Genomic DNA, 19,123 nt, shown 5'->3' with positions numbered 1-19,123 from the left:
TGTATCCAATTCTTGTCTCTAAGTCCGGGATTGGTACTAGTAGGTTGCTAGTAGTGTTAATTACTCCTTGTAGTTGATGCTAGTTGGTTTACCTGGTGGAAGATCATATGTTCAGATCCTTAATGCATATTATTACAACTCTGATTATGAACATGAATATGCTTTGTGAGTAGTTACGTTTGTTCCTGAGGACATGGGTGAAGTCTTGCTATTAGTAGTCATGTGAATTTGGTATTCGTTCGATATTTTGATGAGATGTATGTTGTCTAGCCTCTAGTGGTGTTATGTGAACGTCGACCACATAACACTTCACCATTATTTGGGCCTAGAGGAAGGCATTGGGAAGTAATAATTAGATGATGGGTTGCTAGAGTGACAGAAGCTTAAACCCTAGTTTATGCGTTGCTTCGTAAGGGGCTGATTTGGATCCACCTGTTTCATGCTATGGTTAGGTTTACCTTAATACTTTTGTTGTAGTTGCAGATGCTTGCAGTAGAGGTTAATCATAAATAGGATGCTTGTTCAAGTAAGAACAGCACCCAAGCACCGGTCCACCCACATATCAAATTATCAAAGTACCGAACGCGAATAATATGAACGTGATGAAAACTAGCTTGACGATATTCCCATGTGTCCTCGGGAGTGCTTTTCCTTATATAAGAGTTTGTCCAGGCTTGTCCTTTGCTACAAAAAGGATTGGGCCACCCTACTGCACTTTATTTACTTTTCTTACTTGTTGCTCGTTACAAATTATCCTATCACAAAACTATCTGTTACCACTTATTTTAGTACTTGCAGGGACTACCTTGCTGAAAACCGCTTATCATTTCCTTCTGCTCCTCGTTGGGTTCGACACTCTTACTTATCGAAAGGACTACGATAGATCCCCTATACTTGTGGGTCATCACATAACCGCATGGCGGTTTTGTCGCAAGAGGGGTAATCTTCACACAATCCCGTGTACTAAATAAGAAAGGGATAAAGAGTTGGCTTACACTCGCCACTTCACACAAATAACAAGTAAACATACATCATCCGGAGTAGAATCAAGGTCCGACTACGGAACCCAAATAAAGGAAGACAACCCCAAATGCTAGATCCCCGATCGTCCCAACTGGGCACCACTACTGATCGACCGGAAATGAAACATGGAAACGATCAAAGGTCCTCCTCGAGCTCCCACTGGACCCCGGTTGTGTCACCTGCACTGGTATCATCGGCACCTGCAACTGTTTGGAAGTAACCATGAGTCACAAGGACTCAGCAATCTCACTCCGCGAGATCAAGACTATTTAAGCTTATGGGTAGGAGAAGGTAGTGAGGTGGAGCTGCAGCAAGCACTAAGCATATATGGTGGCTAACATATGCAAATAAGAGCGAGAGGAGAAGCAACGCAACGGCCGAGAAGCTAGAAGTGATCCTGAAACTACTTACGTTCATACATAACACAAGACCGTGTTCACTTCCCGGACTCCGCCGAGAAGAGACCATCACGGCTACACACGCGGTTGATGTATTTCAATTAAGTCAAGTGTCAAGTTCTCTACAACCGGACATTAACAAATTCCCATCTGCCACATAACCGTGGGCACGGCTTTCGAAAGTTTATACCCTGCAGGGGTGTCCCAACTTAGCCCATCGCAAGCTCTCACGGTCAACGAAGGGTACTCCTTCTCCCAGGAAGACCCGATCAGGCTCGGAATCCCGGTTACAAGACTTTTCGACAATGGTAAAACAAGACTAGCAAAGCCACCCGATGTGCCTAAAATCCTGATAGGAGTCGCACATATCTTGTTCTCAGGGCAACACTGGATGAGACATGCTACGAGTAAAACCAGACCTCGAGTTTCCAAGTATATAGATGCATTAATTTAAATAGATGCATTAATTTAAATAAGAGATATTGTGATATTCCAACATAAACATGTTCCAACATGGAGCAATCTTCAACTTCACCTGCAACTAACAACACTATAAGAGGGGCTGAGCAAAAGCCGTAACATAGCCAAACAAAGGTTTGCTAGGAAGGATGGTTAGAGGCTTGACATGGCAATATGGGACGCATGATAAACAAGTGGTAGGTAGTGCAAGCATGGCAATAGAGCGAACAAATAGCAAGCAAAGATAGAAGTGGTTTCGAGGGTATGGTTATCTTGCCTGAGATCCCGCAAGGAAGAAGAATGAGTCCAAGAAGTAGACGACCCCAAGTAGTCAAACGAATCCTCACAACTCCGGAACAAAACCGAAGCTAACGAGAGAAGCAAGCAACATAGTAAACAACCATCACATAATCATGTCATGATGCACAACCAAGGATGGTGCATGTCCGATTTAATGAGGCATGGCCTGGCAAAGTGCACAAACAATACTACAAATTAAGTGGAGCTCATTATGCAACGAGTTGCATATTGACGAAACACCACATTCACTCATTTAGTTCACTCTCATTTATGTACCTGATACGTCTCCGTCGTATCTATAATTTTTGATTGTTCCATGCCAATATAATTCAACTTTGATATACTTTTTGGCAACTTTTTATACTATTTTTGGGACTAACATATTGATCCAGTGCCCAGTGCCAGTTCTTGTTTGTTGCATATTTTTGTTTCGCAGAATATCCATATCAAACGGAATCCAAACGGGACAAAAACGGACGGAGAATATTTTTGGAATATTTGGAGAATTATGGAAGAAAAATCCATGCGAGACGGTGTCCGAGGTGGCCACGAGGCAGGGGGGCGCGCCTGCCCCCCAGGGCATGCCCCTGACCCTCGTGGGCCACCCGTAAGGTGGTTGATGCTCTTCTTCGGACGCAAGAAAGCTAATTTTTGGTAAAAAAGCATGCTACCTCTTGAGCACTGCGTTGGATTTCCCCAAAGAGGAGGGGATGATGCAGTAAAGTAGCGTAAGTATTTCCCCCAGTTTTTGACAACCAAGGTATCAACCTAGTAGGAGACCACGCACAAGTCCCTCTTACCTACAAAAAACAATAGCAACTCGCAACCAATGCTTTAGGGGTTGTCAATCCCTTCACGGTCACTTACGAGAGTGAGATCTGATAGAGATAATATTTTTGGTATTTTTGATAGATAGATGCAAAGTAAACAGTAAAAGGAAAAATAAAACAAAGCAAGTAAATAAAGTGATATAGATTGATATGACGACAATAGACTCGGGGGCCATAGGTTTCACTAGTGGCTTCTCTCATGAGCATAAGTATTCTACGGTGGGTGAACAAATTACTCTTGAGCAATTGACAGAATTGAGCATAGTTATGAGTATATCTAGGCAATGATCATGTATATAGGCATCACGTCCAAAACAAGTAGATTGAAATGATTCTGCATATACTACTATTACTCCACTCATCGATCGCTATCCAGCATGCATCTAGAGTATTAAGTAAAAACAGAGTAACGCCGTAAGCAAGATGACATGATGTAGAGGGATAAATTCATGCAATATGATAAAAACCCCATCTTGTTATCCTCGATGGCAACAATACAATACGTGCCTTACAACTCTTTCTGTCACTGAGTAAGGACACCGCAAGATTGAACCCAAAGCTAAGCACTTCTCCCATTGCAAGAACTACCAATCTTGTTGGCGAAACCAAAAAGATAATTCGAAGAGACTTGCAAAGATAACTCAATCATACATAAAAGAATTCAGAGAAGAATCAAATATTTTCCATAGATAATACTGGATCATAAACCCACAATTCATCGATCTCAACAAACACACCGCAAAAAAGAAGATTACATCGAATAGATCTCCATGAGAGAGGGGGAGATCATTGTATTGAGATCCAAAAAGAGAGAAGAAGCCATCTAGCTAATAACTATGGACCCGAAGGTCCGAAGTAAACTACTCACACTTCATCGGAGGGGCTATGATGATGTAGAAGCCCTCCGTGATGACGGTCCTCTCCGGCGGAGCTCTGGAACAGGCCCCAAGATGGGATCTCGTGGATACAGAAAGTTGCGGTGGTGGAATTAGGTTTTAGGCTCCTGTTCTGATCGTTCGGGGATACGTAGGTATATATAGGAGGAAGGAGTACGTCGGTGGAGCTCCGAGGGGCCCACGAGGTAGGGGGGCGCGCCCAGGGGGGCGCCCTCCACCCTCATGACCGCCTCTCGCGCTGCTTGGAGTAGGGTCCAAGTCTCCTGGATCACGTTCGGTTGGAAAATCACGATCCCGAAGGTTTCATTCCGTTTGGACTCCGTTTGATATTCTGTTTCTTCGAAATACTGAAAAAGGCAAAAAAGCAATTCTGGGCTGGGCCTCCGGTTAATAGGTTAGTCCCAAAAGTAATATAAAAGTGGGAAATAAAGCCAAATATAGTCCAAAACAGTAGATAAAGTAGCATGGAGCAATCAAAAATTATAGATACGTTGGAGACGTACCAGGCATCCCCAAGCTTAATTCCTGCTCATCCTCGAGTAGGTAAATGATAAAAAAGAAATTTTGATGCGGAGTTGATACTTTGGCATAATTTCAATGTGAATCCTCTTAATTGTGGTATGAATATTTAGATCCGAAAGATTCAAGACAAAAGTTCATATTGACATAAAAATAATGATACTTCAAGCATACTAACTAAGTAATTATGTCTTCTCAAAATAACATGGCCAAAGAAAGTTATCCCTACAAAATCATATAGTCTGGCTATGCTCCATCTTCCCCACACAAAATATTTAAATCATGCACAACCCCGATGACAAGCCAAGCAATTGTTTCATACTTTAACATTTTCAAAACTTTTTCAATCTTCACGCAATACATGAGCGTGAGCCATGGATATAGCACTACATGTGGAATAGAATGGTGGTTGTGGAGAAGACAAAAAGGGAGAAGATATTCTCACATCAACTAGGCGTATCAACGGGCTATGGAGATGCCCATCAATAGATATCAATGTGAGTGAGTAGGGATTGCCATACAACGGATGCACTAGAGCTATATAAGTATATGAAAGCTCAACAAAAGAAACTAAGTGGGTGTGCATCCAACTCGCTTGCTCACGAAGACCTAGGGCATTTGAGGAAGCCCATCATTGGAATATACAAGCCAAGTTCTATAATGAAAAATTCCCACTAGTATATGAAAGTGACAAAATGAGAGACTCTCTATCATGAAGATCATGGTGCTACTTTGAAGCACAAGTGTGGTAAAAGGATAGTAGCATTGCCCCTTCGCTCTTTTTCTCTCATTTTTTTATTTGGGCCTTTTCTCCTTTTTTATGGCCTCTTTTTTCTTTTCTTTTTTCTTTTTGTATTTTTCGTCCAGAGTCTCATCCCGACTTGTGGGGGAATCATCGTCTCCATCATCCTTTCCTCACTGGGACAATGCTCTAATAATGATGATCATCACACTTTTATTTTCTTACAACTCAACAATTACAACTCGATTCTTAGAACAAAATATGACTCTATATGAATGCCTCCGGCGGTGTACTGGGATATCCAATGAAACATGAGTGACATGTATGAAAGAATTATGAAAGGTGTGTTTGCCACAAATACGATGTCAACTACATGATCATGCTAGCAATATGACAATAATGGAGCGTGTCATAATAAACGGAACCGTGGAAAGTTTGCAGGGCAATATATCTCGGAATGGCTATGGAAATGCCATAATAGGTAGGTATGGTGGCTGTTTTGAGGAGGATATATGGTGGGTGTATGATACCGGCGAAAAGTGCGCGGTATTAGAGAGGCTAGCAATGGTGGAAGAATGGGAAAAAGTGCGTATAATCCATGGACTCAACATTAGTCATAAAGAACTCATATACTTATTGCAAAAATCTAGAAGTTATCAAAGCAAGTATTACACACATGCTCCTAGGGGGATAGATTGGTAGGAAAAGACCATCGCTTGTCCCCGACCGCCACCCATAAGGAAGACAATCAATAAATAAATCATGCTCCGAGTTCATCACATAACGGTTCACCATACGTGCATGCTACGGGAATCACAAACTTCAACACAAGTATTCTTTAAATTCACAACTACTCAACTAGCATGACTCTAATATCACCATCTTCATATCTCAAAACAATTATCAAGCATCAAACTTTTCTTAGTAGTCAACGCACTCAAAAAAAGTTTCACATATCTTGAATACCAAATATATTAACATTAAGCAAATTACCATGCTATTAACGACCCTCAAAATAATCTAAGTGAATCATGAGAGATCAATAGTTTCTTTAAAACAAATCCACCACCATGCTCTAAAAGATCTAAGTGAAGTACTAGAGCAAAAATTATCACGCTCAAAATATATAAGTGAAGCACTATGAGCAAAACTATCAACCTTAAAAGATATAAGTGAAGCACAAAGAGTATTCTAAAAAATTCCAAATCAAGAATGGCTCTCTCAAAAGGTGTGTACAACAAGGATAATTGTGGTAAAATAACAAGCAAAGACACAAATAATACAAGACGCTCCAAGCAAAACACATATCATGTTGGTGAATAAAAATATAGCTTCCAAGTAAATTACCGATGGAAGTGGACGAAAGAGGGGATGCCTTCCGGGGCATCCCCAAGCTTTGACTTTTTGGTGTCCTTGGATTATCTTGGGGGTGCCATGGGCATCCCCAAGCTTAGGCTTTTGCCACTCCTTGTTCCATAATCCATCAATAGAATTCACCCAAAACTTGAAAACTTCACAACACAAAACTCAATAGAAATCTCGTGAGCTCCGTTAGAGAAAGAAAACAAAAGACTACTTCAAGGTACTGTAATGAACTCATTCTTTATTTATATTAGTGTTAAACCTACTGTATTCCAACTTCTCTTTGGATTATAAACTATTTTACTAACCATAGATTCATCAAAATAAGCAAACAACACACGAAAAACAGAATCTGTCAAAAATAGATCAGTCTGTAGTAATCTGTAACTAACGCAAACTTCTGGAAACCAAAAAATTCTACAAAAATTAGAAGCCCTGTACAATTTGTTAATTGATCAGAAGCAATTGGAATCAGTATTTTATCACGTTCTTGTGATTTTTAACAATTCGGGCACTGAGCACAAAGATTCTGGAAATTACAGCAAGATCAAATAACTATCATCCAAGAAGATCCAATAGGTCTAGCTTGACACAAACACTAATTAATAGATAAAACCACATCTAGAGAGAGGCTAGATGGATTATTTATTGAATAACAGCAAATAAAAATATTGGGTTGTCTCCCAACAAGCGCTTTTCTTTAAAGTGTTTTAGCTAGGCAATGAGATTTCAATGATGCTCACATGAAAGACAAGAATTGAAGCACAAAGAGATCATCATAGAACATGTGACAAACACGCTTAAGTCTAACATACTTCCTATGCATAGACATCTTGTAAGCAAACAAATTATCAAGGCAAGCAAAAACTAGCATATGCAAGGAAGAACAAAGAGATGATAGCAATCTCAACATGAAGAGAGGTGATTTAGTAACATGAAAATTTCTATAACCATATTTTCCTCTCTGATAATAATTACATGTAGGATCATAGGCAAATTCAACAAAATAGCTATCACAAAGTATATTCTCAACATGATCCACATGCATGCAAAGTTGACACTCTTCCAAAATAGTGGGGTTATCATCAACTAAAGTCATGACCTTTCCAAACCCACTTTTATCAAAAACTTCATAAGATTGAACATTCTCCAAATATGTGGGATCTAAAGTTGACACTCTTCCGAACCCACTTTCAATATTATTGCAAACAATATTATCAATCTCATATTCATCATGGGGCTTAAATAATTTTTCAAGATCATAAGAAGAATCACCCCAATCATGATCATTGCAACAAGTAGTAGACATAGCCAAACTAGCATCCCCAAGCTTAGGGTTTTGCATATTATTAGCACAATTGTCATCAAGAGAATTTATGGTAAAATCATTGCAATCATGCCTTTTATTCAAGGAGCTATCGAGAATCTCTTCATAAATTTCATCACAATTTTCAGATTCACGAATTTCAAGCAAAACTTCATAAAGATAATCTAGTGCACAAAACTCACTAGCAATTGGTTCAACATAATTGGATCTCTTAAAGAGATTAGCAAGGGGATGAGGATCCATAAAATTTCAGCAAGCGAAGATGCAAGCAAAAGGAAGGCACATCGTAACACAAGATCGAACGGAAGGAGGGCGAATAAAACGACAAGGGTGAAGTGGGGGAGAGAAAAACGAGAGGCAAATGGCAAATAATGTAATGCGAGAGATAGGGATTGCGATGGGTACTTGGTATGGTTGACTTGCTTGCGTGAGCCTCCCCGGCAACGGCGCCAGAAATCCTTCTTGCTACCTCTTGAGCACTGCATTGGATTTCCCCGAAGAGGAGGGGATGATGCAGTAAAGTAGTGTAAGTATTTCCCTCAGTTTTTGAGAACCAAGGTATCAATCTAGTAGGAGACCACGCACAAGTCCCTCGTACCTACACAAAACAATAGGAACTCGCAACCAACGCTTTAGAGGTTGTCAATCCCTTCACGGTCACTTACGAGAGTGAGATCTGATAGAGATAATATATTTGGTATTTTTGATAGATAGATGCAAAGTAAAAAAGTAAAAGGCAAAATAAACAAAGCAAGTAAATAAAGTGATATAGATTGATATGATGAGAATAGACCCGGGGGGCCATAGGTTTCACTAGTGGCTTCTCTCATGAGCATAAGTATTCTACGGTGGGTGAACAAATTACTGTTGAGCAATTGACAGAATTGAGCATAGTTATGAGTATATCTAGGCAATGATCATGTATATAGGCATCACATCCAAAACAAGTAGATCGAAACGATTCTACATCTACTACTATTACTCCACTCATCGACCGCTATCCAACATGCATCTAGAGTATTAAGTAAAAACAGAGTAACGCTGAGGGAGTCCTGGACTAGGGGGTGTTCGGATAGCCGAACTATCATCATCGGTCGGACTCCAAGACTATGAAGATACAAGATTGAAGACTTCGTCCCGTGTCCGAATGGGACTTTACTTGGCGTGGAAGGCAAGCTTGGCAATACGGATATGTAGATCTCCTACCATTGTAACCGACTCTATGTAACCCTAGCCCTCTCCGGTGTCTATATAAACCGGAGGGTTTTAGTCCGTAGGACACAACAACAATAATAACAACAATCATACCATAGGCTAGCTTCTAGGGTTTAGCCTCCTTGATCTCGTGGTAGATCCACTCTTGTACTACCCATATCATCAATATCAATCAAGCAGGAGTAGGGTTTTACCTCCATCGAGAGGGCCCGAACCTGGGTAAAAACATCGTGTCCCTTGTCTCCTGTTACCATCCGCCTAGACGCACAGTTCGGGACCCCCTACCCGAGATCCGCCGGTTTTGACACCGACATTGGTGCTTTCATTGAGAGTTCCTCTGTGTCGTCGCTTATAGGCCCGATGGCTCCTTCGATCATCAACAAAGACGCGGTTCAGGGTGAGGCTTCTCTCCCCGGACAGATCTTCGTATTCGGTGGCTTTGCACTGCGGGCCAATTCGCTTGGCCATCTGGAGCAGATCGAAAGCTACGCTCCTGGCCGTCAGGTCAGGTTTGGAAGTCTAAACTTCATGGATGACATCCGCGGAGATTTGATCTTCGATGGAGTCGAGCCACAGCCGAGCGCGCTGCACTGTCTCGATGGGCATGATTTAGCTCTGCTTCCGGACAGTGCCCCGGAGGCCGCACACGAGTCCGCTCCGACCCTTAATTCAGTGCCGACTGCGCAGATCAAGGATGGGTGGCTAGACACCACCTTGGGGGCTGCAACCTCTATGGCGATGGAGCCGAATACTGACCTTGTCCCTTGTGAAGCTCGTGACTCCGAGGTGCCGGACTCCTCGCCGGACTCCAAACCTCCTGCTCCCCTACCAATCGAATCTAATTGGGCGCCGATCATGGAGTTCACCGCTACGGACATCTTTCAGCACTCGCCTTTCGGCGACATTCTGAATTCGCTAAAGTATCTCTCGCTATCAGGAGAGCCCTGGCCGGATCACGGTGAGGACGGTTGGGATGTGGACGACGAAGAAACTCAAATCCCACCCACCACCCACGTAGTAGCCACTGTCGACGATCTAACCGACATGCTAGACTTCGACTCCGAAGACATCGACGGTATGGACGACGATGCCGGAGATGACCAAGAACCAGCGCCTACCGGGCACTGGAAAGCCACCTCAACTCATGACGTATGCATGGTGGATACACCAAAAGGAAGCGATAGCGAGGAACAACGGGATGCGGCGAAGGATAATTCCCCCGAAAAACAACCAAAATGATGACGCAAGCGCCGCCCGAAGTCCCGCCTCGATAACAACAGCACCCATACTGACCCAGCCGTAGAGCAAGGCAAACCAGTGGACGACGAACATGCCACCAAGCAACCAGAACAGGATGAATTGGATGAGCAACCCATCCCCGGCGAAAACAACAGTCTAGACGATCTCACGCCGAACACATCACCGGAGAATAAGAACCTTCACAAAAGGCTCGTCGCCACTGCAAGAAGTTTGAAGAAGCAGAAGCGGAAGCTCAAAACAGCAAAGAGCTACCCAAAGCGCAAGCTGTTGCCCGAATTTGACGAAGAGGCCGTAGAGCCCCCACGGTCAAAAAACAAAGAGGCCGCCTGGCCGGATAGACGACCAGACGACAGGCTAAGAGCGGCAAGCGGCGCCACACACAAGCTGGCACACGATCCATATAAGGATCCCCGCAAAAAGGATGGCCCTGTCAGGTCCATCTATGGGCCCAAAAAGAAGGCTCCAGGGAGGAACACAATACACAGAGTGTTCGAAGATAACGGCACACCCAAATACAGGGGCGCCACACACCCACTATGTTTCACCGATGAGGTACTGGATCGTGAATTTCCAGCGGGATTCAAACCCGTAAACATAGATGCATATGATGGAATAACAGACCCCGGAGTCTGGATTGAGAATTATATCCTACACATACATATGGCTAGAGGAGACAATCTCCATGCCATAAAATACCTACCCGTCAAGCTCAAAGGGCCAGCTCGGCATTGGCTCAAAAGCCTCCCAGCAAATTTTCAGGGGACTTATGTCCGCCCTCCGGATGCAGACGATTTAAGTCACATAACTCAATAGCCCGGAGAGTCAGCACGCAAATTCTGGAGCAGGTTCCTCACCAAAAAGAACCAAATAGTCGACTGTCCAGACGCCGAAGCCTTAGCAGCATTTAAACATAACGTCCGCGACGAATGGCTTGCCAGACACCTCGGCCAGGAAAAACCAAGAACAATGGCCGCGCTAACAAGCCTCATGACCCGCTTTTGCGCGGGGGAAGACAGCTGGCTGGCAAGATGTAGCACCAGCGACCTGAGTACATCCGAGGTTAGGGATGGAAATGGGAAATCACGACGCAGAAAAGGTGAGCGATGGAATAAGGAAAATGGCCCAAATAGCACTGCGGTCAATGCCGGGTTCAAAAGCTCTCGGCCGAACAAAACACTGCCTCTTAAGGACAACAGTGACGAGCTATCCAACCTAAACAAAATCTTGGATAGGGTATGTCAAATCCACAGTACCCCCGGGAAGCCTGCAAACCATACCCACAGAGATTGTTGGGTCTTCAAGCAGTCCGTCCGACTTAACGCCGAACACAAGGGGCTCGACACACCAAGCGAGGACGATGACGAACCCCACAAGCAGAGCACCAGAAAACAAAAGACTTTCCTGCTAGAAGTCAAAACAGTTAACTCACTTCATGTGATAACAAGGAAAAATAGTGCGGCACCTACTAAAGCACGCACCGCATGGTCCACCCCAGCGGAGTCCCGAAATTGGATGTCAAAACCAATTAATTTCGACCATCAGGATTACTCAAGAAGTATTCAAAATGCAGGATGGACTGCTTTGATATTGAATCCCATAATCGACAGACTACAATTTACACAAGTCCTAATGGACGGCCGCAGTGATATAAACTTGCTATACCAGGACACCATCCGCAGAATGGGGATAGACCCTACCAAAATTCGCCATAGCCGCACTTCCTTCAAAGGAGTGACGCCAGGCCTTTATGCCAATTGTACAGGCTCTGTACTACTAGAGGTTGTGTTTGGTTCATCCGACAACTTCCGTCGCGAAAAGCTAATATTCCATATCGCCCATTTTAAAGTAGCCATCAAGCACTATTGGGATGAGAAGCTTTCGCCCGCTTTAACGCAATACCGCATTACACATCTCTTACACTTAAAATGCCCGGTCCACGCGGCATCATCTCATTAAAGGGCAACTTAGAGTGTTCCTCGACCACGGAAAAACGTGAGACTGCCTTGACAGCCACAAACTAATCCGGCCTGGCTGATCGAAGCCCCTAAAACAGTTCATTTAGACCCCGGACACGGCTAGGCGAGTCCGGCATAAACAAACAGGGGGCTTCCCAGCCACATACCCCTTTACAAGGGGCTGCCCGAATGATGAATGAGAGCCAATAAAGCTCAATTTTATTCATTTTCTAAAATCATATTCCTTTTTATATACATTTTTGAATGATATTTTTTCCAAACTAAGTTCTTCTCTTTTACAGATGAACCACGTGCTACGCCCGTCCAGGATACGACACAACGGAGACACAGGCGCAGACGTGCAGTAGGGACCCGTTGCAAGGATTCTTTTCAGATTAAGACCCTGCGTAAACCTTTTTTACTGTCTCTTGTTGATACACATCCCCCGTTTCCTATCATAACCAAGGAGGAGGCTGGCGTTTTGGCATCGGCCGCGTCAGAAGATTTCGCGCGTACCCGGACACTAGGGGCTTAGGGCATCGTTTTGCCCGTTTTCATAAAGACCGAATACCTCAGGGAGTGTTCGGCGTCTTGAGTTAGGCCTTATATGCATCAGCTCCGAATCATGTCTTTGGTCAAATGTTGGGTTTGCCCGGGTTCTGTGTTTTGCTGCCTTACGTTCCGTATCATCGGCTAACGCGGCACCAGGAGAACTACTGCGATTGTGCCCCGGTTCAGCCTGGCGAGCACCTCAGTAGAGAAAGCCGAAAACTGACAGTCATGATATAGCGAGAGACTGGTCAACCACTCGATTGACTAATGGAATGTCTAGAATTCCTCCGCTTTGACGAAGGACCGTTTCTCGGTCAAGCACATATGCGCCCCGAATTCGGAGAGCGCGGTGCCCCTAGAGGCTATATCGTAGCCCCACCTTCGAACTCCTATGGCTAAGTGAAAGTGATAAAGAATTATAGTCCGGTTGCCTAGTTTGCTACGCTACCACCTCCTTCGCAGGACCAAGACGTTGGATTAAGTGTGAAAACGCGCCCTTTTGCAAACACCCCCGCACCATGTGCGTGGGGGCAGAAGCCGAAGACTGCCATCTTTCAGGTTATATACACATATACATTAACGGCCGCACAGGAGATATTTCAATACTTGAACGCACAAGTATAAAAAGTCGTTACATTATAAATATGGTTTCACAAATCATACATATCATTTGAACATAACATTTTTCGAGCACTGCGACTCTATTAAACGAGCGCCCTGCAGGACTTCCCCAAAATAGTGCTCGACGGGTAACCGGCTTTTGTCCTAACCCCGGGATGCAACATCGGTGGCATCCATCTCCACCCAATATGTCTTAACACGGGCAAGCGCCATCCGTGCACCCTCTATGCATGCCGACCGCTTCATCGCCTTGATATGCGGCACCGCCCCAAGGAATTGCTGCAATAAGCCAAAATAACTCTTCGGCTTGGGCCTATCTGGCCACAGATGAGCCACCACATCCGTCATGGCAAATCCGGACAATCTATTCAGCTCAGCCTACTCAGCCAACCGATCGGTCAACGGAAGTGAACGCCCGGACTGTGGAATTGAGACCAAAAAAGCTCTTCCATTTCGTGATCCTTTTGGCTTCGGAAGTGCACGACTGCGTCCGCCGCACTCGCCGCCAAATCCAGATAAGGATCCTCCGCACCCCACAGCTGGCCCAACTGGGCATACTTCTGATCCATGAACTTCCTGCGCAGCAGAAAGGGCTTTCCAGCCGCAATGTCTCTGGCCTGACGCAGCTCCTCTTTTGTCGCCCTCATTGCAGAACGGGCATCCTTGGCGTCGGCGGTGGCCTTCTTCAGGCCCTCTTGCTCCGCTTGGCGTTCTCTTTCAAGAACCTCATAGCGGTCGGTAGCATCTTTTAGTTTCACGGCCATTCTGGCCACCTCCTCCCTGCAGAGGCAGTGAGCAGCCTTTTCGGCTTTTAGCTCCTCCGCTGCCTTCGAGGCAGCCGCATCACTTTTTCTGGCTTGCTCCTTGGCTCGAGCAAGCTCCGCCCGAAGGTTTCCCACAGCAGCGGTGCCATCTGCATCAAGCATACATGTTGTAAGGCGTGGGCATCAGCTCCCTTACCAGGTGACCGCGGAAAAACCACTCACCTTGTGAATCATCGAGTCGCCTATTGACCAGCGCGATGTCCGCATCCGCAACGTCTAGCTGCCGCTTCAGTTCGGCAACTCTATCAGTCCGGCTGGCCACCGAACGCTCCGCCCCCTGAATAGGAACGGTGACATCTTAACACTGAGATTATGATCCTCGGCACGCTGTCACTTCTGGCAACATACCGAGTCTCAGGGGCTACTATCTATACAGGGCGCACTCTATGTGCAAAACTGTCAAAAGGTATGTCATTTTTACGTACCTCAAAGCCCGCCAGTAAACTTCTGACGGCCTCATGCAACCCGCTCTCAGCGGATGAAATCCTTTCAATCACCGTACTCATTAAAGTACGATGATCTTCTGAGATACACGCCCTCTCGAGCAGATCCTTCAGCTCCCCCGGCCGTACACCAGTTGGTGCCGAACTCTCCGGCCCCGCCGGACTCGGGGAGACCCTCCACGACGACACCTCAGGGTCGTCCGCCCCGCCTGACGGTGCGGCAGATGGAGGCGTTTCGCTCTCCATCATCTCCGGACGAAGGTCCCCCGAAGATGAGCTCACCTGAGAAGGGCGGAGATCCGAACTGCAAGGTAAAAAACTTCGGTTATCCTCAGAAATAAAAATAGGGATGTCCCTCATTACAAAACTCCCCTTTTTCTACTTACGGCTCGCCGGAGGGCTGATTCCTTTGGGGAGATAGTGCGGTCGGGGCTTCTCCTGGCGCAGGAACCTCCGGTGAAGATTTCTTCCCCCGCTTTGAGGCCTTAGCCTTCGGATCTTCGGAAGCGGTCCTCTTCTCCCCCTGGAAGGAGGGATTCTCGATCCCCCCTTTCTTGAAAGCCTCCTTGGTGGAGGTGGTAGTCTTTCTATTTTCCCCTTCGCCCTCTTCTGAAGGCGCAACCTCCAGCATCTTGACTAACACGGGATCCGGCGTGGTCTCTAGGAGGGGGGCCGGACACCGTATCAGTTTTGCTTGCGCTATCCACTCCTGTTCAAAGGACGGTTGGTTAAAAGGCAAATCCATGACATGCAAACGAATGGTATGTCCGGACACAGGACTACTTACTTGAGTATCCGGGCGATTGCAGCTTAGGCCGACGTCCTCAGTCAAGTCCGGACACATCTCTTGTGATCCAAAGAATAGTTTGTACATCTCCACGGGTGTCGTACCCATGAAGTGTTGGAGAGCTCGTGGTCCCTCCGGATTGAATTCCCACAGGCGGAGGGGGCAATGTTTGCAGGGCAAAAGACGCCGAATCAGCATAACCTGCGTCACTACGACCAGATTGATCTCCCTCTCTTGGAGGTCTCAAATCCGGCCCTGCAATAGGGGTACGTCCTTGGACGGCCCCCAGTCAAGTCCTTTGTTAACCCATGACGTCAGCCATTGTGGAGGGCCCGAGCGAAAGACGGGCGGCGGCCTCTGCCTGCTGCCCCTGGGAGCGGTGATATCGAACCACTCCTGTTGCCACAAATCGAGCTCCTCCTGAAAAGAGCCCTCGGGCCATGGAGCGTCAGCCCTCTTGCTTATAACCGCCCCGCCGCACTTTGCCTGACGCCCCTCAATCATCTTCGGCTCCACGTTGAAGGTTTTGAGCCACAAACCGAAGTGGGGGTAGTGCGGAGGAAGGCTTCGTAGACGATAATAAATGATGAGATATGGAGGATGGACTCCGGAGCCAAGTCGTGGAATTCCAACCCATAGTAAAACATGAGCCCCTCACGAAGGGATCCATCGGGAAGTGTAAACCCCGATGGAGGTGAGACACGAACACGACGCTCTCGCCTGGCTCGGAGTAGGGACGACTTGCCCTTGCGCATGCAACCTATGCGAAATCTCGTAGGTTAAGTACCTGGCTTCTCTCAGCTTTAGCACGTCCTCTTCCGTGATGGAGCAGGGCATCCACCGGCCCTGTAGGTCGGAGCCGGACATTGTCGAAGGTCCAAAGTGCTCGAATCTGGAGCCCTGAGTGTTGGAACTCGGGGCGAGGGGCGGATTCGATTGAGGATTGAAGAAAAGGAACGAGCCTTGGTCTCATTATGAAGAGGGAGAATACCAAGAGCCGTCCCCGTGACCGTTTGGAACTCGCCTTCGATGGAGGGGGCGTGGCGACGGGCGCGGTTGGGTTACCCACGTCCATATTGATGGGAATCCAGAATAAGGGGAACACGATCTCTGCTTCGACAAGACGTGCCAAGGAAACCGCTTCACAAAACGCGCTGAGCTAGTATAATAAAAACGATTCGAGTAAAGGCTTGGCCGTGGGTGACGTCACGCCGTGAAATACGTCAGCAGATTGAACATTATATTCTCTACGGTGGGATGTGGAATTTATTTTTACAGAGCCGGACACTATCCTGGTGTTCACAATCTTCTATGAATTATTCGGAGGAGGAACCTGCCTTGCAATGCCGGAGACAATATGCGCGCCGGACTCGTCGTCATTGAAGCCTGGTTCAGGGGCTACTGAGGGAGTCCTGGACTAGGGGGTGTCCGGATAGCCGAACTATCATCATCGGCCGGACTCCAAGACTATGAAGATACAAGATTGAAGACTTCGTCCCGTGTCCGGATGGGACTTTCCTTGGCGTGGCAGGCAAGCTTGGCAATACGGATATCTAGATCTCCTACCATTGTAACCGACTCTATGTAACCCTAGCCCTCTCCGGTGTCTATATAAACCGGAGGGTTTTAGTCCGTAGGACACAACAACAACAATAACAACAATCATACCATAGGCTAGCTTCTAGGGTTTAGCCTCCTTGATCTCGTGGTAGATCCACTCTTGTACTACCCATATCATCAATATCAATCAAGCAGGAGTAGGGATTTACCTCCATCGAGAGGGCCCGAACCTGGGTAAAAACATTGTGTCCCTTGTCTCCTGTTACCATCCGCCTAGACGCACAGTTCGGGACCCCCTACCCGAGATCCGCCAGTTTTTACACCGACAAACGCCGTAAGCAAGATGACATGATGTAGAGGGATAAATTCATGCAATATGATAAAAACCCCATCTTGTTATCCTCGATGGCAACAATACAATACGTGCCTTGCAACTCTTTCTATCACTGAGTAAGGACACCGCAAGATTGAACCCAAAGCTAAGCACTTCTCCGATTGCAAGAACTACCAATCTTGTTGGCCAAACCAAAAAGATAATTCGAAGAGACTTGCAAAGATAACTCAATCATACATAAAAGAATTCAGAGAAGAATCAAATATTTTCCATAGATAATACTGGATCATAAACCCACAATTCATCGGTCTCAACAAACACACCGCAAAAAAGAAGATTACATCAAATAGATCTCCACGAGAGAGGGGGAGATCATTGTATTGAGATCCAAAAAGAGAGAAGAAGCCATCTAGCTAATAACTATGGACCCGAAGGTCTGAAGTAAACTACTAACACTTCATCGGAGGGGCTATGATGATGTATGAGGGAGTCCTGGATTAGGGGGTGTCCGGATAGCCGAACTATCACCGTTGGCCAGACTCCTGGACTATGAAGATACAAGATTGAAGACTTCGTCCCTTGTCCGGATAGGACTTTCCTTGGCATGGAAGGCAAGCTTGGCGATATGATATGAAGATCTCCTCCCATTGTAACCGACTCTATGTAACCCTAGCCCTCTCCGGTGTCTATATAAACCAGAGAGTTTTAGTCCGTAGGACGCACAACAATCATACCATAGGCTAGCTTCTAGGGTTTAGCCTCTCTGATCTCGTGGTAGATCAACTCTTGTACTACCCATATCATCAATATTAATCAAGCAGGAGTAGGGTTTTACCTCCATCGAGAGGGCCCGAACCTGGGTAAAAACATCGTGTCCCTTGTCTCCTGTTACCATCCGCCTAGACGCATAGTTCGGGACCCCCTACCCGAGATCCGCCGGTTTTGACACCGACATTGGTGCTTTCATTGAGAGTTCCTTTGTGTCGTCACCTTTAGGCCCGATGGCTTCTTCGATCCTCAACCACGACGCGGTCCAGGGTGAGACTTTTCTCCCCAGACAGATCTTCATATTCGGCGGCTTCGCACTGTGAGCCAATTCGCTTGGCCATCTGGAGCAGATCGAAAGCTATGCCCCTGGCCATCAGGTCAGGTTTGGAAGCTTAAACTACACGTCCGACATCCGCGGGGACTTGATCTTCGACGGATTCGAGCCACGGCCTAGCGTGCTGCACTGTCACGATGGGCATGATCTAGCTCTGCCGCCGGACAGCGCCCAGAGCGCCGCTCAGGTGTCCGCTCCGACCATTAGCTCGGAGCCGACTGCGCTAGTCGGGGACGGACGGTTGGACGCCGCCCTAGGAGCCGCAATCTCTACGGTGATAGAGCCGAATACCAGCCTAGTCCTTTGCGAGGCCTGTGACTACAAGGTGCCGGACTACGTTCCGGACTCCAAAGCTTCTGCACCCCTTCCGATCGAACCCGATCGGGCTCCGATCATGGAGTTCACCGCCGCGGACATCTTTCATCACTCGCCCTTTGGCGATATCCTGAATTCACTAAAGTCTCTCTCTTTGTCAGCAGAGCCCTAGCCGGACTATGGTCAGCATGGTTGGGATGTGGACGACGAAGAAATTCGAAACCCCCCCACCACCCACTTTGTAGCCACTGTCGATGAGCTAACCGACATGCTCGATTTCGACTCCGAAGACATCAACG

This window comes from Triticum aestivum, chromosome 7B, assembly GCF_018294505.1.
Source record: "Triticum aestivum cultivar Chinese Spring chromosome 7B, IWGSC CS RefSeq v2.1, whole genome shotgun sequence".
NCBI classification, from domain to species: domain Eukaryota; kingdom Viridiplantae; phylum Streptophyta; class Magnoliopsida; order Poales; family Poaceae; genus Triticum; species Triticum aestivum.
This window is presented reverse-complemented; position numbering follows the sequence as displayed.